At 36.5% G+C, this 26,110-nt stretch overlaps 1 pseudogene; it reads right to left on the bottom strand.

Moving 5' to 3' along the window:
* Nucleotides 1-19,931: 19,931 nt before the first annotated feature.
* LOC119055960 (protein cornichon homolog 4-like) lies at nucleotides 19,932-25,905 on the bottom strand (annotated as a pseudogene).
* Nucleotides 25,906-26,110: the final 205 nt, after the last annotated feature.

Genomic DNA, 26,110 nt, shown 5'->3' with positions numbered 1-26,110 from the left:
ACTGGCTTGCAACCCAGGCATGTGCCCTGACTGGGAATTGAACTGGGATCCTCTGGTTCACAGGCCCATGCTCAATCCATTGAGCTACACGCCAGGGCTTTAGATACTACAGTTTTTGAAAAATTTGAAAACATGAATATTCTAAATGGAAACCATTTGTGCCAAATGCTATAAACATAATACGTAGAAAATGTTTTCTCAAGGTACTCAGTGTATGTGCTCAGCATATAGTTCCTATTCTCAAGGCTTTTTAAATACATATTGTTTGGAAAACTAATGGGAATAAGAGTTTTGCTATCTAAGATACTTATTTTATGTATACTTATTTTAAGATACTTATTTCATCTATTTCTTAAGGCTTACTTCAAATATAAAGCTCCTCCCCTTTTCTCCAGCTCCTGACATTGGGAATGTAAACCATATTTATTTATTTATTTATTTATTTACTTATTTACTTATTTTAATTAAATGTATTGGGGTGACATTTGTTAGCATGCAGGTTTCAAGTGTACATTCTATGACACATGATCCATATATTACATTGTGTGCTCACTACCCAAAGTCAAATCTTTCACCAGCATACATTTGGCCCCCTTTACCCTTTACTACACCCCACCCTCTTCCCTCTGGTAATGACCATAGTGTTGATCGTGTTTATGAGTTCCAGTTTTATATCCTACATGAGTAAAACCACATGGTTCTTAACTTTTTCTCACTTAGCATGATAGTCTTCAAGGTTCATCAATGTTGTTGCAAATGGCAATATTTCATCTTTTTATGGCCAAGTCGTATTCAGTTGTATATATGTACCACATCTTCTTTATTCAATCATCTATCAAAGGACACTTAGGTTGTTTCCATGTCTTGGCCACAGTGACTACTGCTGCAGTGAATGTAGGAGTGCATATTACATTGGAAATAGATGTTTTCAAATTTTCCAGTAGATAACAGAAGAAGGTTGCTGGGTCAGATGAAACTCTATTCTTAATATTGAGGAACTACCATACCATTTTCCATACTGGCTGTACCAGTTTAAGTTCCCACCAGCAGTGAATGAGGGTTCCTTTTTTCTCCACAACCTCTCCAGCACTTGTGATTACTTGTCTAGTTAATAATAGTCATACTAACAGTTATGAGGTGGTTTCTCATTATAGTTTTGATTTGCATTTTCCTAATAGCTAGTGAAGTGGAGCATCTTTCATGCATCTTGTTGGTCATTTGTATGTCTTCTTGGGCATTTGTTCAGGTCCTCTGTCAATTTTTAAATTGGATTGTTTGCTTCTTTTGTGCAAAGACTAGGAGACATAGCAGATCTACCTAATATATAGAAATAACACAGGGAGGCAGCCAAAATGAGTAAGCAAAGAAACCTGTCCCAAATAAAAGAACAGGACAAAAATTTAAAAACAGAACTAAACAAAATTGAGGCAAACAATCTACCCAATACAGAGTTCAAAACACTGGTTATAAGGCTGTCCAATGAACTTAAGGAAAGAGTAGATGAACTGTTTTATGTTTGCAGGGAGGTGGTACAGACACTGGCCTGCAGTACCCATGGTGTTGTGGATGAGACATGAGACAAATTCACATGAATTACTAAGTCCTGTGAAGGAAAAGGGACAGCATGGTACCCCCCCAAGGGGGGAACAACTTGGAGCAGCCTGGTCACTCTCTCAAGGGGAGAGTGTGCTGACCCTTGCCTAGATAGGCTTTTATTGGGTTTTAATTTGTGCAAGAATACAGGTAAATCTCATTAATCATTGTCAGGCAATAAGGATCAAACAGTACATAGCATACAAAGAACTATTAGGGCTTCTTCAGAGTCAGGGTCTATCAGCTAAAAGGCTATAAAACTTTGGGAAACAAACTCATTTCCTGCTTGGGCCTTTATCATTTAACTAAGTGCATTCTTAGCAAAGCAGGCTTCACAGGATTTTATATATCCTTTCTCAGGCCTGATCACGTGGGGAGCCCGTCCTTTCCAGCACAGGGCTGCACTGCCCTCTGTCATTGTTTCAGGCTTAAGTCAGGCAGGGGAGGCAGATAGCCAAGAAATTTAGGAGACTTCTTGCAGACAGACTGAGGACTCAGGCTTTGTCAAAGCTGAAGAGCAAGGGTCCCTCGCCCTCTTTCTCCATAGCCTCCCAAGTTTTTCCCTGGGGCCTCCACATGATCATGCCTGTCTTAGGTGATTCCCCCCTTGGGGATTCTTACCTGTCATTGGCTAACTGATCAAGCATTGGGGGGCAATTATGAAAAAAGGAGCAGAAGCAGCACTCCTGCCAGGGAGATAAGCTTTGTCTCCTTAGTGGCGTATGGTCCGAAGGTCACTCACTCAGCCTTAGCCATGGTGGGGTTTCAGCTCCTGAAACCAGGCAGGGTGGTTCCCAACAAGATGGTTAACATAAAAAAGAACCTGTCAGGAATGAAGAATACAATAACTGAAATGAAGACTGTATTATATCAGTGGTCCCCAACTGTTTGGATACCAGGGACTGGTTTCATGGGAGACAATTTTTCTACGGACTGGGGAGATGGTTTCAGAATGATTAGCTCATTAAATTTACTGTGCATTTTATTTCTATTATTCTTACATTGTATATATGATGAAATAATTATACCACTCACCATAATGCAGAGTCAGTGGGAGCCCTGAGCTTGTTTTCCCGAAACCAGACGGTCCCATCTGGGGGTGATGGGAGAGAGTGACACTAAAAGTTTCTTGCTTATGTCCAGTCTATTCAGTGACTTCATACTGGTTGCTGTTACTACAGAAAACCCTGCTTCACAAAGACAGGATGTTGGAAATTGAAGCAAACTTTTCAGTGCTTCTGCTGCAATCTCACCATATTCTGCCTGACTTGAATTCAGAATGAAGATTTGAAGTTGTCTCAAGCATACTTTCAAGGCCACCATCATTTGAGATCTCAAGAAGTTAATCCTCTTCTAGCACAGCCAAAATTGTTTTACCTGGCTTATTCATCTATGGGTCATGGATCCATTCCTTCCAAGTTCAGGGGTCTTTTGTGGTTGGGAAGTAATGCTCAAACTCTTCTGAAAGCTGAGACAGGTGATTCTTCACCATCTTGGAAAAAGACGGCCCTGACTCAGTCTCTTTCAAAATCTCTGCTAATGTTTGAAACATGCCAGACATCCCAATGTTCACTCACCACCTCCATAATTTCAGTTTGGCTTTTAATGTAGCCACTTAATCTGCTGACTTGACCACAGTTTAATTGTCCACTGAAGTGACAGGTTGAGTTCATTGAGAGGTTAGTTTGTGCCACACAAGTAAGCAAGTTTTGTGACCCACTCTGGGTCACTGAAATGTGCTGCCTGTAGTGACTTTTTATCTAAAACAAATCTCTGGAGCACCTCTCATAGCTCAGAAACTCTGAACAGTGATCTACCATTAGAAAGCTATCTCACTTCTGTGTATAAGAGAAGATATGTGTGCTCTGAGTCCATCTCCTCACAGAACCATGCAAACGAATGTGAGTTAAGGACATGTACTTTAATGTGGTTGATAATTTTAATTATATCCTGCAAAATGTTCTTAAGTTCAGGTGACATTTTGCAGCTAGTCAGCCTTTCTCTATGGATGATACAGTGTGTAGACTCCCATTCAGAAGCGACCCCTTTGACCCGAAGCCAGAAAGCTGCCCAGTCATGACATCCACTCTGTCCATGCATATACTGACACAATATGACCAATGCAGTTTTCATGTAATCATTCAAAGACTTGCATAGTTCTACAGCTGTGGTGTTGGTTGGGCACCAAACTGCACATAACATATCCTCATACACACCCTCCTTAAAAATATATCACACAAAATCAAGTATTGTTGCCTTGTTGTCAGCATCAGTAGACTCCTCAACCTGGATTGTGTACCACTGTATCTCATTAATCCTCTCTAACAATCATGACTTAATATCCTCTGCTATTTCATCAGTTTATCTAGTTATGGTGCTAGTCAAAAGAGGAACACGTGCCACCTTTCAAACTGCAGCCTCTCCTAAAAGTTCACAAAAAATGTTGTTAGCAGCAGGCAGTATCAACTCGTCACCAATAGTAAAGGGCTCTTCAGCTTTAGCAGTGTGGTCAGCCACTAAGAATGTTGATCTCAGTGCAGACACATTTGATGAAGTGGTGGTCTTCAATAATTGCTTCTTCTCTTCATGTCCATGTATTTTTTTCTTTGAAAAATTCCAAAGGCTTATCAAAATGCAGGACGCTTGGTCCAGGTAGAGAAGTTGTTTTGAAGGTTTCCTGGCTTCATTGGCTAGCTGGTTACCACATATTATGCAAAGCTGGCTTGGAGAGTATATGGATCACCTGTTGCAATCAACCCATAATTTAAGTAGGACTCTTGGTATTTTCTTTCAAATGAAGCTTTCTTCTTCTTGGCAATCTTAGCATATTCTGCTGTCTTATCACTGGGCCTTTTCCCTTTTTCAAAGAAGCTCTCCAGTGATGTTTGATTTTCACTCATTTTGGCTACAGTTAGCTTGTGGGCTTCACCAAAACTGTGATTGAAATAAATGTGCATTGCAGGAAAGACTTGGGGACAGAAGCGGTAAATAGAATATTGGTTGGGTCATGTGTAGACTAAAATAAGTGTCAGATTTTGACCTAAAACCTCCCACCAGATGTAGCTATACAATTGAAGTACATCAACCCACTTGCCACTATAAAGCCTGTAGCTAGATATAGCTTGTTACTTTCCACTCCTTGATAGGGTCTTGATATGAGTCTGCAAACAATTGACTTATTATAGTCTCTGTGCAGTCACACCTCTCTGCTAACGATGATCTGTATTTGCAGCTGCTCCCCAGCATAGCATCACTGCCTCAGCTCCACCTCAAATCATCAGGCATTAGATTCTCACAAGGAGCACACAACTAGATCCCTCACATGCACAGTTCACAGTAGGGTTGGTGCTCCTATGAGAATCTAATGCCTCCACTGATCTGACAGGAGGCAGAGTTCAGGTGGTAATGTGAGCAATGGGGGGTAGCGGTAAATGCAGATGAAGCTTTGCTTGCTCGTCCACTGCTTACCTCCTTCTGCATGGCCCCATTTCTAACAGGCCCTGGGCCAGGAGTTGGAGGCCCCTGCATACGATGAAATCAACAGCAGATTATATGATGCATTGAATTAATCAGTGATTTGGGAAGCAAGGTAGTAGAAAACAACCAATAAGAACAGCAAAAAAATTAAGTGATGATAGTTTAAATTTTAAGCATACAAGTGCTCACAGCATAGAGGTACCAAAAAGGAAAGAGAAAGAGCAAGGGATTGAAAACTTATTTGGAGAAATAATGATGGAAAACTTCTCTAATATGGTGAAGAATAGAGACATACTAGACCAGGAAGCACAGAGAGCTTGAAGCCAAAGATGAAGCCAAACAAGATGAAGCCAAAGAAGATCACACCAAGACACATCATAATAAAAATGTCAAAAGTTAAAGAAAAATAATCCTAAAAGTAGCAAGAGAAAAGCTATTAGTTACCTACAAGGGAGTGTCCAGATAACTTGCAGCTGATTTCTCAACAGCAACTTGCAGGCCAGAATGGGTTGGCATGAAATATTCAAAGTGATGAAAAATGAGGATTTACAGCCGAGATTACTCTACCCTGAAAAGTTATCATTTTGAATGAAAATATAGATAAAGAGCTACACAGACAAGAAAAAGATAAAGAAACTCATCACCACCAAACCAATATTATAAGAAATGTTTAAAAAAGACTTCTTTAAAAAGAATAATAAGGCCCTGGCTGGTGTAGCTCAGTGGATTGAGCACAGGCCTGGGAACCAAGGGATTGTGGTTCGATTCCCAGTCAGGGCACATTCCTGGGTTGCAGGCCAGTTCCTGGCAGGGGACGCATGAGAGGCAACCACATATTGATATTTCTCACCCTCTCTCCTTCCCTTCCCTTCTAAAGATAAATAAATAATAATAATAATAATAAAATCTTTAAAAAAAGAATAATAAGAATAAAAAAGATAAAAACCATGAATAATAAAATGCCAAAAACTGCATAACTATCAATAATGACCTTGAATATAAATGGATTAAGTGCTCCAATTAAAAGATACAAAGTAGCTGAATGCACAAGAAAACAATACCCATACATAGGCACTCTACAAGAAACACTTAAAATTGAAAGATGCAGACATAAAATGATGAAAAACAATTTCACATAAATGTAAAAAAATTTGGAGTAGCAATACATACACTAGACAAAAAAGATGGAGAAAGCATTATGCTAAGTGAAATAAGCTGGGTGGTGAAAGACAAATACCATATGATCTAACCAAGAAGTAGAACCTAATCAACAAGACAAACAAGCAAGCAAAATACAACCAGGGACATTGAAATAAAGAACAAACTGATAGTAACCTGAGAAGAGGGGGAGGGGATAACAAGGGAAAAAGGGCAAGGGTCATCAAGGAACATGTATAAAGGACCCATGGACAAAGCCAAAGTGGGGAAGGATTGAGGGTGGGAGGTGGGAAAGTGGTGGTGGGAAAACGTAGACAATTGTGCTTGAACAACAATAAAAAAATCAAAATATTAAATTAAAATTTAAAAAGGCTCTAATAAGATATAAAGAAGGACATTTCATATACAATAGCCAAGATATGAAAACAACTTATGTGTCCACTAAGAGCCAGTTAGTAAAAGAAAACATGGTACATATTTATAATAAAATATTACTCATCTATAAAACGGAATGAAATCTTATAATTTGCAATACCATGGATAGACCTAGAGGGTATTATGCTAAGTGAAATAATTCATAGAAAGACAAATACCATATGGTTTCACGTATACATGGTATCTTAAAAAAATGAACAATCAAAATAGAAACAAACTCAGATACACTGAACAGTGATGATTGTCAGATGGGAGGGGTCTTGAGGGACGGGGGGATAAAGTGAAGAACTAAAGAAGTGCAAATCAGCACTTATAAAATAGTCATGGGGAAGTAAAGTACAGCATAGGAAATATAGTCAGTAATATTGTAATAACTATGGTGCCAGACCTGTGCAAGAATTACAGGGGAGACCACTTTGTAAGTTATATAAATATCTAACCTTTGCTAAGAACCTGAAAAGAATATAATGTTGAATGTCAACCATAATTGAACAAATATTATTTTGTTTTCTAATTAGAAACTTATTCTAATAAGAATTTTAATTAGAATTCTAATAAGTGATTACGATTTCTATCATAAATCACTTATTTACAATAATGGCAATTTCTTCTTTTTACTGCCATGAGTGATATTTCAATACCTACTAAATCTTAAGGTCATGGAAACCAATCGAACAGAAAGGGTACCAATGATTGAAATTGTTCTTTATAATTATGATAACTGCTCTGACATGTCCCTGTTAATTGCTCTTTGTTATAATTTACATGGTGAGAGTTTTTTGTCAAGAGCAGAATCACAAAAAGAAACACATACTTGACAATTTTTTCCTTCTATCTACTCTCTATAGGACAAAATACTTGGTTATAAATTTGGGCCTTCAGTGTAACTAAAAAGCTTTTGAAAGGATGTAAATTTTAAAGTAATTCAACTCAGAAATGTTTGCTGGATAAATGAATTTGTTCAAATTCTCCCAGTGTATGAGATATTATTTATAAGTTACTGTGCTGGTCAGAATACCATGATGTACAAGAATAAGCTTAGAAAGTGCAAAATTGCACCAAGAATGCACACTGTCCATGAGAATTAAATTGTGGATGCCAGACACTACAGCTCAGGATCCCCCACCTCAATAAGTAGCTCCTTATTTTTTCCCCAAGAAGAAAATAACCATGTTGATCATCAACAATTTGCCAGACACTGCTGGGAGCACTTCACGTACCTGTCCATAGAGCTGCATCTTCTGTGGGTTTAGTTACCTTACAGAGCTAGATTCATTAATATCAAAGTTATTCCTGGAATTCTTCTACAATGACATCACTGTGGAAACAAAAATTCCATCTCTTAATAAATTCAGAACCAGTTTTTCCGTCAGGTTTGGGATGGATTGTTTTATGTTGCTTTGATTCATAGATTGCGTAGTTAACTTGTACTTGAAAAGAAATAATTATCTGAAGCACTATAAAAATAACACAAGGTGGCAAGGTGCTTATACAACAAGAGAAGCAAGAGATCTGAGATCCACAGAAAGCACAGATTCACACCTTTCAGGCAACGCTCTCTCACATTGGACATGTTCTTTGAATATTGAAGTAGGTGGACTCTCCTGTCTTTTAGAAGTGTTATTTCTTTTTCTTTCACCAACCCACTCCAGAGAACCAAGTGTGTAAAGCCAAATTTGCTTTACCAAAAACTGAATGTACATATGATGTCATTAAACCATATCTACAGCACTTGCAACAACCCTACAAAGAATGGTAATTATTCTCATTTCAAAGATTTAAAAATAGTGGGGCTAGGAGAGGTCAAATGACGTGCTGCATGTCACGCAGCTGCAGTTTGTTTATGGACTGGAAATATTGCTGAGGCATCTCTCTGACCTGTAGAGTAGTAGGATTTGTAGACAGGGGTCTGTTAAAAAATGCTAATTATTAGATAATTCAGGCTTAGAGCAATTCTATATTTGAGATAAAACTTTAATCTCAAAATCCTAGCTATTCAAATTCTATCTGTTACTAGTTCTCAGGTTATCAGCCTTTAGGTTAAACCATACGAAACTTATTTTTATAGGTGAAAAATGTTAACGATAAACAATTTTTTGTAGTCCAGCACAAATTTAGCACCATGGTTTTTATAGTAGAAAAGGCCTTGAAACACTGTAAAATATTCTGTGGTCTCCTTGAGAAATAGAGATTCTTTGATAAGAATAAAGAACCTAGTGATTCTTTATACTTATCAAACTGAGTTTTGTTTTTCCTTCTCTAGTCATAATAATTTTCAGAATTTGCAGTTTTCAAGTCTTCTTTTTCCTTTCTTGTTTTTCTTATTTTTCCCAACCAAGTAGAATTTATTTTCATCACCTGGAAAAGTATCTGGAACATAAATATTTACTGAATAAAATAAACTTGATAGTTTAAAAATATCTGTCTAAAATATTGAATTATTAGATATATTTTCTATTTGGAGTACTGCTATAAAACATACATTTTCAATTCCCCAATGTCCCTTTGAAAAAGATAAATTAATTCATTTCATTAGTGATATTGTTTTGCCTGTGGCATGACTTGTCAGTGTGGCTACAATAGACTAACGATTGGATAACGAGTTTATTTATCACAGAACTAATGTTTCCCACTGAACTGAAGTATAAATAATGGTATATCACTATTTACATTATAAATATGTTTTAGGGTTTCTTCGTTGGTCATGAAAATTCTCTGTAGGCTGAAACAGCTAGTGGGTAAACATTGTTTATAGCACATATATCAAGATAAGAGTGCAGTGGCCCTTTTTGAAGCAAAGAGCAAATAGTACATACAATATTTTTCTTACAAAATGAGAAGGAAGCTATGTAAGAGCTCTAATTTCTTGATGACATGCAGAATCTTGGGAAATGACATGATAAAACAATCTTGAAGAGATTTTGTGTAACCATAAGAAAAATGAATTTCTACTAGAATTTTCATTCAGAACAGAAGATTAGGTTTCTTAGATAATGTTAACGGGCAATACTGATTTAATAACTGTGACAAAAAACAGAGGTAGCAAAAAAATGCCAAGAAATACAATTTCAGCTGCTGGTATTCCATCATAGCAGCACTGGTGACATCGAAGTGCAAAATGACCTCTCACAAGTATAAGTGATTGATTTTTACAGACCTGCTGTATAAGTCATTACTTTTTGGAGAAAATACAATTTGACTACAGAAATCTCTCCCAAATCTAAACAATCTATTTTGTAAATACAGTATTTTGCTTAATTGAGAATACCCAAAAATCCTTCCTCTTCTCCATCTTCCGTCCATGGATGAGCCAATAGAGTGACTAATGTGGTTATAGATGTCACCTTTACAAAACAACGTGATGAATAGACTAGGGCTAGAAGACAGTACTGACTTCTGGTTTTCTGGTACTTAAGGGAAGGCAAAGTTTGTAAATAGCCACCTACAGGAAATAATTGCCACCTGTTTTGGATCCAATAACATTAAGGGTTAACTGTTGTAATGACTTACCTAAAATATTTTAAACTACTTCTGAAGTGACAGGCCTTCTGCCAGTTCAGGAGTTTTGAATATGTTGTTTTACATCTGCCAAATATGGTCTTCTCTTGCCTAATGAATACTTAACCTCCCACAATTTTGCTTATAAGCTGTGGGAAAAAGTAGATTTACAGTTGTTTGTATGGAAAAAGACATGAAGGTTATGATTATTACAGTAGCTCTTTTAACTCTTTAGCATACTCACAACTGTGAACCTACTTTTGCCCACCTCGTACATAATTTTTTTTCCTAAAAAAACTTTCTTACCACTCCCATCCCTAGCCCTCATCCTGAGGCCACAGCTACACATACACAAACGTCTGCCTATGTCACACACTCTCCTAACCCTTTCTACATTTCCTCCATGGCACCTCACTATGTGTGTACTCATTAGCTCTATAAGGGCAGGTGTGCCTTTTCAGTTTTTTGCTGCATCCCCAGAATCTAGCAGAGTACCTGGCACACAGTGAATGCTTACTGAATGGTTGTCTTTGAAGTTGTTTTTATTCTCTTCCTCTGTGTTTTCTTTGAATCAGAGTCTACAATAAATATAGTGATGTCTTGTTTTGTTTCTTGCCCTAACTCTGCATCTGACAAACCAACCATTTGTCATCCCCATGGGTCATTCAATGGCTGCCAACTGGGGCTTCTGCTTTGGGACTGGCTCTCCTGTAAGTTTCATGGCTGAACAAGTTTGTCAGCATCCAAGTTTTAGTACTATTCTATAAGCATTGATTGAGCATCTGCAATTTTCAGACACTAGTTATAAAAATAAAGATTGGTTTATCTTGTTAAAGGTGAGATCATATGGTATTTGTCTTTCAACCCCTGGCTTATTTCACTCAGCATAATGCTTTCCAGTTCCATCCATGTTGTTGCAAAGGGTAGTAGCTCCTTCTTTCTCTCTGCAGCATAGAATTCCATTGTGTATATGTACCACAATTTTTGGATCCATTCATTTACTGCTGGGCACCTAGGTTGCTTCCAACTCTTGGCTATTGTAAATTGTGCTGCTATGAACATTGTGGTGCATAGGTTCTTTGATATTGATTAACAGGAAGCTAAACAACAAAACAAACAAACAAGCAGAAAAAAAACCCCAAAAAACAAAGACACTGAAATAGAGAACAAGGGATAGTGACCAGAGGGGAGAAGGAAGGGAAGTTAAGGGGAAAATGGGGGAGGGATTTGGAGGAACAAATAGGAAGGACACAGGGACGAGAACTAAGGGGGGGTGGAAATGGGAGGGAGGTGGGGAGCAAGGGGCAGGGGAGGCTGGGATGGGAAAAATAGACAAAAAACTGTACTTGAAAAATAACTAAATAAAATTAAAAAAAAGATTGGTTTATCTTTGAAGATCTTTTTTAAAATATCTATTTATTGATTTTAGAGAGAGAGAAAGTGAGAGACACATTAATATGTTGTTCTGTTTATTTATGCATTAATTAATTGATTTTTGTACGTGCCCTGACTGAGGATCAAACCTGTAACCTTGGTTTATCAGGACCATACTCTAACCAACTGAGCTACCCATTCAGGTCTTTCTTTGAAATCTTTAAGTCAAAGGATGTGGAGAGAAACACATAGTTAGATCAATGCAGTGAAATATGCTATGTCATAGTCAGGATGCTGTAGGATTTAGCATGTACCGAGGGAAGGGGATTTCCTCATTGCTTGTGATTTGCCAATATTCCAGGGTCCCCGGAACTTTCTATTCAGTGATTCTCTCTCATGGAAAGCAAGTGCTGTACAGTTTAATGGGAATATCAGATGGTGATACAAGTTCTTAAATATATTCAAAATTTTTCTCGAGAAGGGAACTTTATAGATCTCATTTAGTCTGAGTTTCTTTTCAAGTGCAGAGTTCCAGGCTCCAATCTCTAACTGGAAGCTATTGCTTCAGTAGCTTTCTTTTTAACAATGATTGGGTATTTCTAATCCCGCAGGGTCACAGACCTAGCCCTTTCTGCACAAACATCAACATTAACCTGTTTGGTTTACAGAAATTTTATTCCACCTAGCCACAACCGTATTCACCCTTTCCTCACTATTTTACAATAAATGTAATTCATTTTTATAGAAGTAATTATCATTTTGAAAATATTCTCACTTTAAACAACAGGAAGAAGTAATTACGCTTGGTGGAATGTACAACTTCTAAGCAAAGATCTTCTTTCTATTGTTGTAGGCAAAGAAGGGAAAAGCAAAACCAGCTGCAGGGGCCAGTGCATGACAGGCTACTATGTTACTCTTAGTGATCAGTCTCTGAGATGTTCACCCAGTAGATTGGCATTGTTAGTGGAAGTCTTAGGAAACAGTCACCATTGGTTTTTAGGCATTTATACCCATATAAAGTGTCCCTTCATATGTATCTGTGCCATTTTCTTTAGGGACATTTTAGCTCTAATTGAGAAGCCTTTTGCTATTATCCCAGTTGAATTTGACCCTTAATTCCTCAGGGTCTTTATTATTTATTTATTTTGGCACTTCTTCATATCTATTACATTTAATACTTTCTTGAGGTATATTCTGTTGAAGGATAGACTCTGAGCACTGAAGGGGACCCCATCTCTGAAAATACGGAGGGAGGTCAAGTTAGTAATGCAAGCTAAAAACCATGAAGTCTGCCTGCCTGCCTCCTGCCAAATTATAACTAATTTTAAATATTTTTAGTCTGTCACTCATTCAAAATGCATTTTTTAAAATTCTCATGTGAGTTAGTTATTACAACTCTTTTTCACAGATAAATAATTAGTGTTCAGCAGAAGTCGAATAACTGGCTGAAGATCACACAGCAAGTAGAGGAAATGGCCATGTGAAGGAGGCCCCACCTGCAAATGTCGTGATCTTCACACATCTCCTAAATAAACATACGTGTCACTTCTTGTAGCTGTGTCATTCTCCCTCAGGCCAAAGACTGTATTTATCTTTACACCCACACTGCCAGCAGACCTCCTGTACCTGGCATAAATGGAGTGTAATGTGTGCATTTCTAGGTTAGATTGAGTATATTCTTAGGGAAATTTTTGTTTAGTCGTCATTTTATTCTAGGAAAAGGTAGGTATTTTACATTACAAAGTTATTTTCAAAGTCCAGAACGAAACAAACAAAAAGGGAAAAAAACAAGCAAAATGACAAAAACAAACCAGCATTCCTTCTAAAATGAATGCAGTGACATTTAAGCTTCAATTACACTTCTCACTGCCCCGTGAGCAGCCACGCCAGGGCCCCAGGCCTCTTGCTGATTGAGAGCACATTTAGAGTCCCCCCATTGTTCCTGGCAACCATGCTCCTGTGTAGCAAGCAGGATATTCAAGTTGACAAGGCTCTTTCTTTCTGGATCAGAGAGGGAGCAAGGTTCTTGTCAGTTTGAATCATGAGCCCACACTTGGCAGAGCCGAGTGGACAGGCACAGTGGGGAAGGTGCCATGTGCTCGCCATCCGTGTGCTGGTCATGTGGGCCTCTGTCTCCAGCTCCCAAATAACTCAACTGGCTTCATGCTCTCCTGCTCCGACAGGGCCTCTGTACTCTCTGGCCAGCTGATTCACTTCTGACACTAAATCTCCTCGTTATCCAGCTTCTAAAGTTTTACTTTAAGGCTTCATCTCTCAACCTATTTTTTTTCAGAGTTGCAGCTGAGAATATACAATTTTACGATTCTTAAGGTATGCTGTTTTAAAACATTTTTCTAAGGATGAAGATGACTATTTTGGAGTCCACATCAAAATTCTTGTAGAAGTCATCAAAGAAAATGAAAACCTAGTATTCACAGCTCTAAAAATAGTTTGTCTTTATTATTATTTAAAAAACAAGTTTTAAAAGAATGACAAGTAGAATTAATGACAGATGCAATCTAGAAATTTTGATTATGTGCTGAAAGAAAAAGTGTCTTATTATTTCATTCCTTTACCATTAAAGGTCCACACTTTACTTGGGTTTGTTTTAAGAGGAAAAAAGGAAAAATCTTTATTGGTTAAGGATCATAACACACTGAAAAGTAAGTAACCCGACTCCATTTTTGTTTTCATTGGCATTAAAACCAATATTTTTGGTAGTTACATAAGTGTAAAATTTTATCTTTTGATGTTTTGTTTTTTAATGATAAAATAGCAGTAAGCTTTTGCTTCAAATCATGTAAATCTTTCTTTAGAATATTTTTAAAACATTGAAACCCATCACTAGCTATTTGTGATTTAACTGTAGAATTTTGTGAAACTGACTCTCCACTCAAATTGCTAAATATATATTTTAAAAATAGGTAATTAAAGGAAGGAGAGAAAACAACTAACAATCTTAAATTCAATCAAAATGCTTATTCTCTGCTTTCAATAATCTTTTTCGATAATGTTTGAAGCTGAATATAAACTCAAATAATAAATGTAACAGTCTGCATAACACACTCGGTTTTTTGTGCAGTTACCTACTATTAAATGAGACTTCTCTAGACCTTTCCCTGTATTTCTAAATCTTAGCTTTCATTAAGACTTTATAACACATAATAATTAATAAGTATTTTGCTCTTCGGGGCTGTTGACCATATCCTTTCGCACTTTTTAATTCCTTTGTTTTACTTACACTTTGCTTGCCCCGTTCACTAGAAATTTATTGTGGAAATGTATTATTATTACTCTATTACTGACTTAGCTACACTTTGTACGTAGCTTTTTTTCCTACTGGGGTTACTTTATGGATTGCTCTAATGCATTAAATCTTCATTTTCATCATTTGCTGATAATTATTCTTGCTGAATTTATTGGCCTGGATGGTAGCTAACAGGGCCCTAAGATGCTATGTTTGTTTTTTAGCTGCAGGTATAGTTCTAGCCCTAACAGATTTTACAGTCTAAAACCACTAATATAGATCACCATAGATGATTAATGATTATTCATAAAATTTGGAAAAATAATTCAATATATTTACATATACAACTTATCAACTAAAATCGAGGCTACAGAGTATTTAGGAATAAAGTGAGGTGGGAGCTGAGCCAATAGATAAGACCAAGAACAGTCGTGCAGAGATTAGAGTGCAAAGCAGAAAAATTTAGCAGGTTTTTATTTTCCCCTGGGGCCTTTCAGGGTAGTGAAGATCTCTCCTGCTGTAAACAGATGTGCAGGGAAGTTGTTATTAAATTATTCAGAGTTGAGGGGGTGTTTATACCCAGTAGATGCATGCAGCTTTCATATTAATCATGACAGGAAAGTATTGCTTAAAACCATGTTGCTCAGTAACCCTGGAGTATGTAGTCTGAGGATTGGATGATGCTTTCTGAGGCAGTTTCACCTTTCGGCTTTTGAGAGGAGACTAAGAAGGGACACCTATGGCAGACTCCCTTATGCTATCGCTTCATAGCAGTGGAAATACGTTGGGTGGCAGGAGCTTACTGAGATTTTAAAGAGGACCCACATCACTGAATAGTAACAGTGTAGCCTGGGGGAGGTAGTGATAAGGAAATGTGGGGAAGGAGGTCACAATTAGAAAAATCTCATCCCCTAATTTAGTTAGTAGATTTTTTCGAGTGCAAGTTGATGCAACACAGTGGTTAACTAAAAGTTTGATTTCTTCTTCTTTTTAGTTCATTTGTTTAGTTATAATATATAGCTATATGTCTCATCAGGATGTGGAAAATGTTAAAATAGTTGGCAGTTGAGGCACTAAAGAACATTTTTACAAATGGAATATAAAATCACCTGTAAAAGGCTAGACTTTGAACTAACTGGGCATACTGGCATGTGTTAAGAGTTAGCGGTCTTGTGATTTTCAAATTGTGCTACTGTGTGAGATGGACCTCACTCAGTGGCCTGGCGTTAAACCAGATCTGTCATCCAGAGGAGAGGAAGGCAATTCCAATTTCATTTAAATAAGCTCATATTAAAATAAGGAAAAACAAATGTGACACAGCTGCAGTGGCCTGGCCAAGTTAAAATGCTTACAAATATTTTATGTCTGTAATATAAAACTGCTTACTAATGGGAGAATATTAAGTATAAAAGAGTTCCAGATTGCCTTTGATATAAGGTGGTAATAAAAATGCTACAGGTTAGCATTTATGATCCCTGTAGGTTATAAAAACATGCTTCCTGTATTATTACTTTAACAGACTTTTAACACTATGATAAAAATCTATACAATATTGTCACTTTTTCTTAAATAGCATGTAAGACACACACACACAATAAGCTAGGACACTGAATCAACAATTCTTTTGAACCTGTTATATATCTTGAAAGTAACAATTTATATAAATGTGTTTTTTTTCCAAAAGAGAATATCATGTGTGCTCTGGATCATGCTATATCCCATAACCATATAAATATGAAACTATGTAAAATTAATAAATGTCAGCTTTTAGTCAATACCACACAATGCTCTTTATTACAGAGGTGAAAAGACTATAACTAAGATAAAGTAATATAATAAATGATGAATTTCTGAGATTTATGAATAATGACACCTCATTTATTATACAAAGTTAAGGAATATTCCCTGGGGAAAAAAGTGTAACATTACTCCACTGCTATATTTGAAGCAGACAAAAAATGTTGGCCCCTAAAGGAAATAGTGCAATTCTCATTATTTCAATCTGCATTGGTAATCAAGAAATATGGGGATAACATGAGGACAAATAATGCCAACACTACAGTACATGATTTATCAACGGTAAGATTATAGGATATGTTGGTTTTGAAGTCAGCATAAAATTTTGTGTGATTATTTAGTGAATATTACTTTGGAAGCCACACATGTATGGGTACTTGTAATGTCAGTCCAGAAGTGCTGAGGTTTTCCTGTAAAAGAGTATCATCAACATTGACTTTGAATCACCACTCTCTGGCCCATCCTAGCCAACTCAATGATCTGCTATTAACTGGGTACATTTCTGGAGAAAAACCATAGAGAAGATATTCTATTGAAGCTGGCATCAAGTTTCATTGTAAGCGATTCTGGGAAAACATCCCTTTGACCACAATATGTACTGACTACTCTACTTCCATGCCAGGCTGGCCCATCCACAACACTTTGTCTTGAGAAAATGTCCTGTAAGTGTTTTTGATAGAAAGAAACGGGATTTTCATTTGACCCATATTTACGGTGAATACTCAGTAGTTATAGAAAAAGTTTTATAGTTTGGGGTCAGATATGCCAAAACTGAGATTATGTGGTAGGAAGAATTCCAAGATGGTCTCTAAGAGCTTTGCCCTTTTATACATCTGCTCTGCCTAATCCTCCTTGTTAGTGTGGATGGGGCCTGTGAATATCTTTGGATATTACTCCCATGATTCTTTTCCATTATATAGTAAAAATAAAGTAATATCACAGGTGGATTAAGGTCCTTGAATAGTTAATACTGATTTAATTAAAAGGGATATTTTTTCTTGATGGGACTGAACTAATCAGGTGAGCCTTTTCACAGAGGGTCTACCGGTAATAGAGAAGAAGCAGCAAGACTCTCCCGTTCGCCTTGAAGAAGCCAACTGCTGGGGCACGGAGAGGGCTGTGTGGTAGCAAATGGGCCTCAGTCCCCACAGCTGCAAATAACTGAAATCTGTTAACAGCCTGTGAACTTGGAAGAGGACTCCAAGATAACATGATTGCATCTTCAGCCAACACTTTGATGTTAGTTAGTCTTGTGAGATCCTGAGCGAAGGAGCCAGCTAAACCAGGCTCAGACTCCAGGTCCACAGAAACAGTGCAATAATAAATAATATGTGTTGTTTTAAACTGCCAAGTGTTGGGTACAAACTTATTTGTCACACAACCAATATAGATAGACTACCATTCTCTGCCAGGGTTTGTTTGCTCTTACCCCCAGGAAAATGTCTTACTAGATTGAAGTTCAAGTCGTCAATTCTGTGTTCTAAAGAAATAACTAATTGTTGGAAAATTCCCTCCTTGTAATTCCCAATTTACTAACTTGTCCCTAGCTCTCTAGTCTGGATTATTTTATCCCTAGCTCATCATAAATCTGGATTATTTTAACTTTTATATGTAAATTTTAACTTCTACATTTGTTTAATGTTCCTGTAATGAACCTTTAGTTCTTGTAAAGTTTTTTTCTGAACACAGTTCAATTTTCCCACATATCCTTGTTGTCTTAAATGAATTCAAGGTTCCATGAGGAAAGTGTCACTGAAAATAGGATAGAAACATTAGTTCTGGTCTTATGCTTCATGCATTTTTGTATACCGCACATAGCAGAATATCTCACTTGTTTATTTGGTGCTATTTATTATACCACCTATAAATTATTGATTCAAGTTCATTTTGGTGTCCATTCTGACTTATACAGTGTGCCCAGAAGGTATCCACCTCTGTGATGTGAAAAACAGAGACACTTGTTGAAGAAGATATAAAATGCAAGAAACCTTGTACATAGGACAGGAACACCTCAGTCCCCTTCGAAGTAGGCACCTTGGAACCTCACACATTCTCCCAATTTCCATTAGCTGCCCCATTGTATCTCATAAAAGTTCTGAAATCTCTTCCCTTTTAAAGATGATTTCAGTTTTGGAAAAAGCCCCAAGTTATAGGGCACTGAATCTGGGCAGGGGTGGCAGGTGAGTCATCTCTGTGATTTGACGTTTCGCCAACACACTGCCCAAGATGTGATGCACGTGTGGACGTGTTGTCGCCATGAAGCTGCCAGTCACCAGCTGCCCATAGCTGCAGCCTTCTGAATCATCCCAGTAGTTTCCATGGAGGGGTGTTCAAGCTTAGTGCAAAATCTGATGTAGATATGTTTCCCTACTCCCTCGGTCATTTTGAATGTGACCACCACACAGGACACATGCTCACTCAACAGCGTCCACTGCCCCCACTGACTAGTACAGTGAAGTTGTCATCATGTACATTCCAGCCCACTCTCCTTGGCTGCCAGGTTGCATCAATGTCATGCAAACCATTCTTTTTCTTGTTATATTAACAATGGCTGGACTCTTTCCGGACAGACCTCGTACGTGTCTTCTCCTTGTCATTGAAGCCATAGCAAACGTTTACCCATTTTAACTCTGTAGTTTGTGTTGGAACCAATAGAACCGTGCAGGTACTGGCAGCTTGTTGTTGCTTTTTTTTCTTTCATTGTGCTGTAATTGTGGTAAGAAACATGATTTAAAGTTTACCATCTTAACAATTTCTAAGTGTACAGTTCAGTTGTGTGAAATATTCACCTCGCCATGCAATCAATCTCTAAAACTTTTTTTATTTCACAAACTGAAACTCCATACCCATCAAACAATTCCCCACTTTTCTATCCCCCTACATTATGTTTATATAAATTTGAATACTCTAAATAGCTCATTTAAGTAAGATTATACAGCATTTGTCTTTTTGTGACCGGCTTACTTGGCTTAGCATGATGTGCTCAAGGTTTATCCATGTGTTGGTTGGGGATCTACATTAGAACTCTCCAGAGAAACAGATCCTATAGAAGATACACCTGCATGTGTATATTCACATCTGTATCTATATCCACATGTGCAAAATTTGAGGTTGTGTGGTGGGCTGAGTTCCATGATGGTCTCCAAGAGCCCTGCTCTGTTATATGCTCAGCCTGTGTGGATGGAAACTTTTGATTTGTTTGTTTAAAAATACTTCATATGGTAAAAATAGAGCAGAAGTAGATTTTGTTTAAAGAAGAAAAATATACTGCTCTGGTCACAACTTGTGGGATGATTTAAGTAGTCTGGCTGGCCTCTGTGCTCCCAGTGGTCCACAGCCATGACTCCTGGCTTCAGTCATTTATCAAAGCTAACATCAGACAATAAAGATAACTGAGGAAACAGAGCAAGTTGAAACCAAGCTCACTCATGGCTTCTTTCAAGTGTGACTTCAGCTGCCCTAGATTATGTATCTCTGTTGAACGAAACATCCCCATGTTACCACTTGGCACCATAATGAACCCATGTATATTTCAAGTGGCAGCAGGCAACTAGGGAGGGTAGGTGAACCAGTGAGATGAAACCAGCATTAACGCGGCGAAAATGTTATGGCATGTCAATTCTGGGATTACCCACTTGTGTAATTTCAAGCAAAGTGACCTTGCACTAATTCGATCACATTCTAAATCAGACAATATAATTATAAAGTATGTAAAGGAAGATGAACATTCAGCAGTCCAAGAAAGAGAAGACTAACACTATCTCCCTGTATCCCTCCCCTTCCCTCCCCTTTTCTCTCCTCTCCTCCCCTCTGTCTCCCCTTCTCTCTCATTGTTTTTTTTTTATTGTGAAGATTACTTCTGTGAAATTTGATCTTCTTCCCAAATTCTTTGATTTGTTTCTTTGTAAATTGTTTAATCCTTTTCTTCTCTCTCTCTCTCTCTTTTTTTTTCTGGAGAGTGTGACTAGGAGAGGAATATCATTTTGCAGACTGGTATAATACAAGAAAATGATTGGCTGTGGAATGGCAATGTCAGTGCCTTCCTTCATATAGCTTTCTAAAGTGGATACCTGAGATTCCCATACTGAGTCCTGGGGCCAGGGAAAAGTAAAGATTCATTATGAGATAGAGCTTCTATGAGGGAGTAAGTACATTAGCCCTTGGTGGACACAAGCCTGCATCCCTTCACAGAGAGTCTGCCCTGCTATAGCTGCTTCTCTCCCCTCTGCACAGCTACAACTTCTGTGGTCAGGGTTATATCAGTACATGATCTGTTTACTACCAGGTGCATAGGTACTCTCATTTAAACTGAGATAAATTTAGAGTCCATTCCTGTTGATCGACAAGTCATCTGCACAGACGAGTGAGAGAGGGTTTTTAAAAGCACCAAGACATCAGCCCTGGTGTGGCTCAGTGGCTTGAACTCCAGATTACTAACTGAGGGTCCTGGTTCTAAAGACTGAATTCCTAATTCCAGAGGCTGAATTCCTAGTTCCAAAGAACAAATTCCCAGATCTAAAGATAAATTTCAATATCTAAAGTTAAATTATAAGTCCTAAAGATAAATTTCTAGTTCCAAAGACTGAATTCTAGATTTAAGGATAAATCCCTCAATCTAAAGATAAATTTTAGATGTAAAATTAATACTTATTTCTTTTTTTCTACTTTAAATAATTTTATTTGTCAATTACAGTGGACATACAATATTTTATTTGTTTCAGGTGTACAAATTATTAGTTCTAAAGATAAATTTCTAATTCTATAGATACAGTCATAGTGCCAAAGAATGAATTCTTATATCTAAAAGTAAATTTCTATTATACTTTTAAAGATAAATTCTTAGATCTAAAGATGAATTTCTAGTACTAAAGATACATTCTTAGTTCTACAGATAAATTCTTAGTCCCACAAACTGAATTGCTATGTCTAAGGATAAATTCCTTGTTTTAAAGATAAATTCCTAGATATCAAGTTGAATTCTAACATTTTGTAACTTTATTTTTTCTTTCTTATTTGTAGTTGACATGCACTATTATATTGTTTCAAGTGTAAAAATCTTAATTCTATGATGAATTTTTAATTCTATAATACATTCCTTGTCCTTAAAACTGAATTTATATATCTAAAAATAAATTCTCCTTCTAAAGCTAAATTTCTAATTCTAAAGATAAATTCCTAGTTCTAAAGATAAAATCCTAACCCCAAACTAAATACCTTGATCTAAACATAAATTCATAGTTCCAAAACTAACTTCTAAATCTAAATCTAAATTCCTAATTAAAAAAATAAATTCTTAGATCTAAAAGTTAAAAAATAGATCCAAATATAAATTCCTTGTTATAAAGATGAGTTCCTAGTCCCAAAGACTGAATTCTTAGATGTACAATAAAATTTTAGATCTAAAGACACATTCCTAGTTACAATATCTGTGTTTCTAGTTTTAAAGATAAATTCCTAGTTCTAAAGATAAATTTCTAGTTTCAAAGACTAAATTCCTAGATCTAAAAATAAATTCCTAATTCTTTTTTTTAAGATTTTATTTCTTTATCTTTAGAGGGGAAGGGAAGGAGAGAGGGAAAGAAACATCAATGTATGGTTGCCTTTTGTGTATCCCCTGCTGGGAACTGGCCTGCAGGGAACCAGCCTGCAACCCAGGCATGTGCCCTGACTGGGAATTGAACCAAGATTGTCTTGTTTGCAGGCCCGCGCTCAATCCACTGAGCTACACCAGCCAGGGCTGATAAATTCCTAATTCTAAATATAGATTTCTGGTTCCAAAAAATAAATTTCTAGTTTTAAAGATAAATTCCTATTTCTAAAAATAAATCTGTATGTTGAAAACATAAATTTCTATGTCTAAAGCTATACATTTCTAGCTCCAAAGACTTTAGATGTAAAAATAAAAACCTACTTCCAGAGACTAAGTTCTTAGATCTAAAGATAAATTCCCAGCTTTGAAAATAAATTTTTATTTCCAAAGACTGGAATCTTAGATCTACCAATCAGTTCCTAGATCTGATAGTAAATTCTTAGTTTTAAATATGAATTCCTAGTTCTAAAGTTAAATTTTTAGTTCCAGAACTGAAGTTCTAGAACCAAAGATAAATTTCTAGTTCAAATATAAATTCTTAGTTCTAAAAATATATCCCTAGTTCTAGAAATAAATTTTAGTTCCAAAGACTAAATTTCTGCTTTCAAAGAATGAATTCCTAGACCTAAATATAATTTTCTATTTCTAAAGATAAATTCTTAACTCTAAAGACAAACACCTAGTTCCAAAAAAATAAATTTCTATCTCTAAAGATAAATACTTAGGCTAAATTTCCAGATCTCAGGATAAATTCCAAGTTCCAAAAACTGAATCACTATATCTAAAGATAAAACTCTAGCTTTATAGATAAATTTTTAGTTCTAAATATAATTTTCTAGTTCCAAAAACTAAATTCACAGATCTAAAAGTAAATTTCTTTCTAAAGATAAATTTCTATTTTGTAAGAGCAAATTCCTAGATTTATAAATCATTAGTTCCAAAGACTGAATTTCTAGATCTTACAATAAATTCCTAGTTCTAAATATAAATGCTGAGTTCCAAAGAATGAATTTCTATTTCTAAACATAAATTTCTAGTTTCAGAGACTGCAATTCTAGATCTAGAGATAAAATCTTAGTTCTACAATTAAATTTTTAGTTCTTTTTTGACACTGAAGAATTTTTTATTTTTTAATTATAGTTTTTATACAATATTACATTTTTAGGTGTACAGATTTTTAGTTCTAAAGATAAATTCCTAGTTCTCTAGATAAGTTTTTATTCCCACATACTGAATTCTTAAATCTCAAGTGAAATTCCTTGTTCTAAAGATGAATTGTTTGTTCCAAAAACTGAATTCCTAGATCTAAGGATAATTTTGTAGTTTAAAGATAAATCCCTAGTTCCAAAGACTGAATTCTTGAAGCTAAAGATAAGTTTCTACTTTTAAAATAAATCCCTAGTTTTAAACATAAATTTCTCTTTCTAGGGACAAACTCTTAGTTATAAAGAATGCAAACCTACACCTAAAAAGATACTAAATTTATGACATTTATAGAGACTAATTATGCATATATAACTGAGTTAAGATTTAACTACTTCTGAATATCTCTAAACAAAATAGAGATTTAGAAAAAGTGATTTGTAAGGCAAGGTAAGGGGAAGAGTAGTGGTTTTTAATCTTGGTGGCACATTAGATTCTCAGGGAGTTTTTAAAAACTTCTAATACCTAGGCTTCACCCAAGACCAGCTATATCCAATTAAATCATAACCTCTAAATGTTAGTGAGGTATCAATATTTAAAAATTAAATTAGGACATTGCACAGTAATCAGAAATCAGTGTTGTTATGATTTCCTTAGAAGGTTCCAAAGGGTGCCTGAGGTTGAGAATCATGGGAGGAAGGGTAGCATCACCCCAGGCAAGAAGGAACTATAGTCATTCCACTTTTCTTATGGGTCATGGAGCATCTGGGTAGCCTTATGTGCCCAGGGAAGAAAGAAAATGTCACCAACAGGGGTACTTCTACTGGCACTGGTATAGGACATTTATGAACATGTGGCTATCTGGTATTCTTGATTTTTGCCATGAGTGGTTTGGCATTTGGTGGCTGGATGCCTCCCATAAAAATCACCCAATAATCTCTCTTTTTTTTTTAAAGATTTTATTTATTTATCTTTAGAGGGGAAAGGAAGGAGAGAGGGAGAGAACTGGCCTGCAACCCAGGCATGTGCCCTGACTGGGAATCGAACCGTGGTTGCTTGGTTCCCAGGCCCGCGCTCAATCCACTGAGCTACACCAGCCAGGGCTATAATCTCTTAATTTAATAGTATATTATTACTAAAAGAAAGACAGTGGATCCTTATTCAAACTGGTGCAGAATAACTAAGTTAAAATAGCCTGTGTTAGTGCGTGGTTTTCAACCAGCAGTGATGTCGTTCTCCCAAGGTTATGTAACAATGTCTGAAGATATTTTAATGTCTCAGCTGTGGGAGGACAGTGAGTTTTCCACTGGCATTTAGTGAATAAAGGCCAGGGAAACTTTGAAATATCCTGCAATGCAGAGGACAGCTTCCTACCCCAACAAAGAATTTTCCAGTCCAAAATGTCAACAGCGGTGAGGTTGAGAAACCCTACTTTTGTGTAGAGTCTAGAGGCTTCAACTATTTCAGAGGAAAATATAGACCAAATATAGAAAGTCCATTACAGAGAATAATTTGCTTGGAGGAAAGTAAAACTCTCCAGAACTTCCTGATGGAACCAAATACTCTGAAGAATATACCTTGTTCTTAAGAAAGGAAACTCAGCCACGTAGAGGTTTGAAAATGACAACTATTATCACAGCATCTATTTAAAGTTGGCTCCTATGTTTCTCAAAATAAATTCAAACTTGCAACATGAAACACATTCTAACCACACAACCCCATCTCTGTGTACATATAGTTAGGTCAAACAACAAACTACCTACAGGATTTTTTACTTGCAACTTTTGTTCCCTTGGTCCGGCATGTTCTTCCCTACCTCCTATCCAGGCTGGCAGAGGTACATTTTTTAAAGTGAGAGTTGAGTAGTCAAATTCTCCAGAAAGTCTTGGTAGTCCTAGGAGCTCAGTACTGGAAGAGGTGTCTCTTCTTCATGTTCTCGGAATACTTTGCATGTTTCTATCACAGTACTCATATAAATATTTTAAAATATGCAGGTGACTCCTTAGTAAACTGTACTTAAAGGTAGAGCATTTGCTCTGTAGCTCAGGACCTAGCAAAACCTCTACTATTTTGTAGGTACTCACATTTTCTTAAATGAACAGATGAATGATGATACATTTGCATCATTATGCAATAAAGGAAACACTATTTTGGATGAACTCTTCGGTAGGTAACTTCAATCTCTCATATCAAGAACACTTGGAAGTTGACTCAACCCCCAAAAGCCCCCCTTTTGTACTTAGGCTTACTTTTCTGTTTCTTCCTTCCTCTCTTAATCTTTTTCAACCCTCGTTTTTAGAGTTCAAGCACTGAGCACAAATAACACATTGTTTCTCTTCTCTGTATAAAATACTGTAAAAACCTAACCAAAATGGTATGGCGAGAAGCCATGGAGCTTGTTTAACAAGTTTTTATTTCAGGCTCATTATTGGAAAAAAAGATCTTTATGGAAATACGTTTTGATTGTTTTAAAATATTTTTACAAAGAAAGAAAAGACCTTGAACCTTTCACTTTCTGAGAATGTTTTTCAGCTTCTTGTAGTCCTATTTGCAAAGTCCCAGTTCTAGGCACTTGTAAAATATCTTTAGTCATTTGTGCCTATTCATTTTGATTAAGGAAATTTGAGGGGGGGAAAAGGAGCCGTTACAGAAAGGGCTAAAGAAAGTGCGTCATTAACATTTTCTCCTGCCAAATTTAGTCATCAACTTAATTGCTGAGATTAATTGTTCTCATGAGGTTTTTACAGTGACTGCTTCATTGACCATCTTGTTCTATAAAGAAATACACTTACAGACTC

The sequence above is a fragment of the Artibeus jamaicensis genome, unplaced genomic scaffold (assembly GCF_021234435.1).
Source record: "Artibeus jamaicensis isolate MK-2021 breed Jamaican fruit bat unplaced genomic scaffold, CSHL_Jam_final contig_466, whole genome shotgun sequence".
NCBI classification, from domain to species: Eukaryota; Metazoa; Chordata; class Mammalia; order Chiroptera; family Phyllostomidae; genus Artibeus; species Artibeus jamaicensis.
The sequence above is the reverse complement of the archived record's forward strand: the minus strand, read 5'-3'. Positions and strand labels throughout refer to the sequence as shown.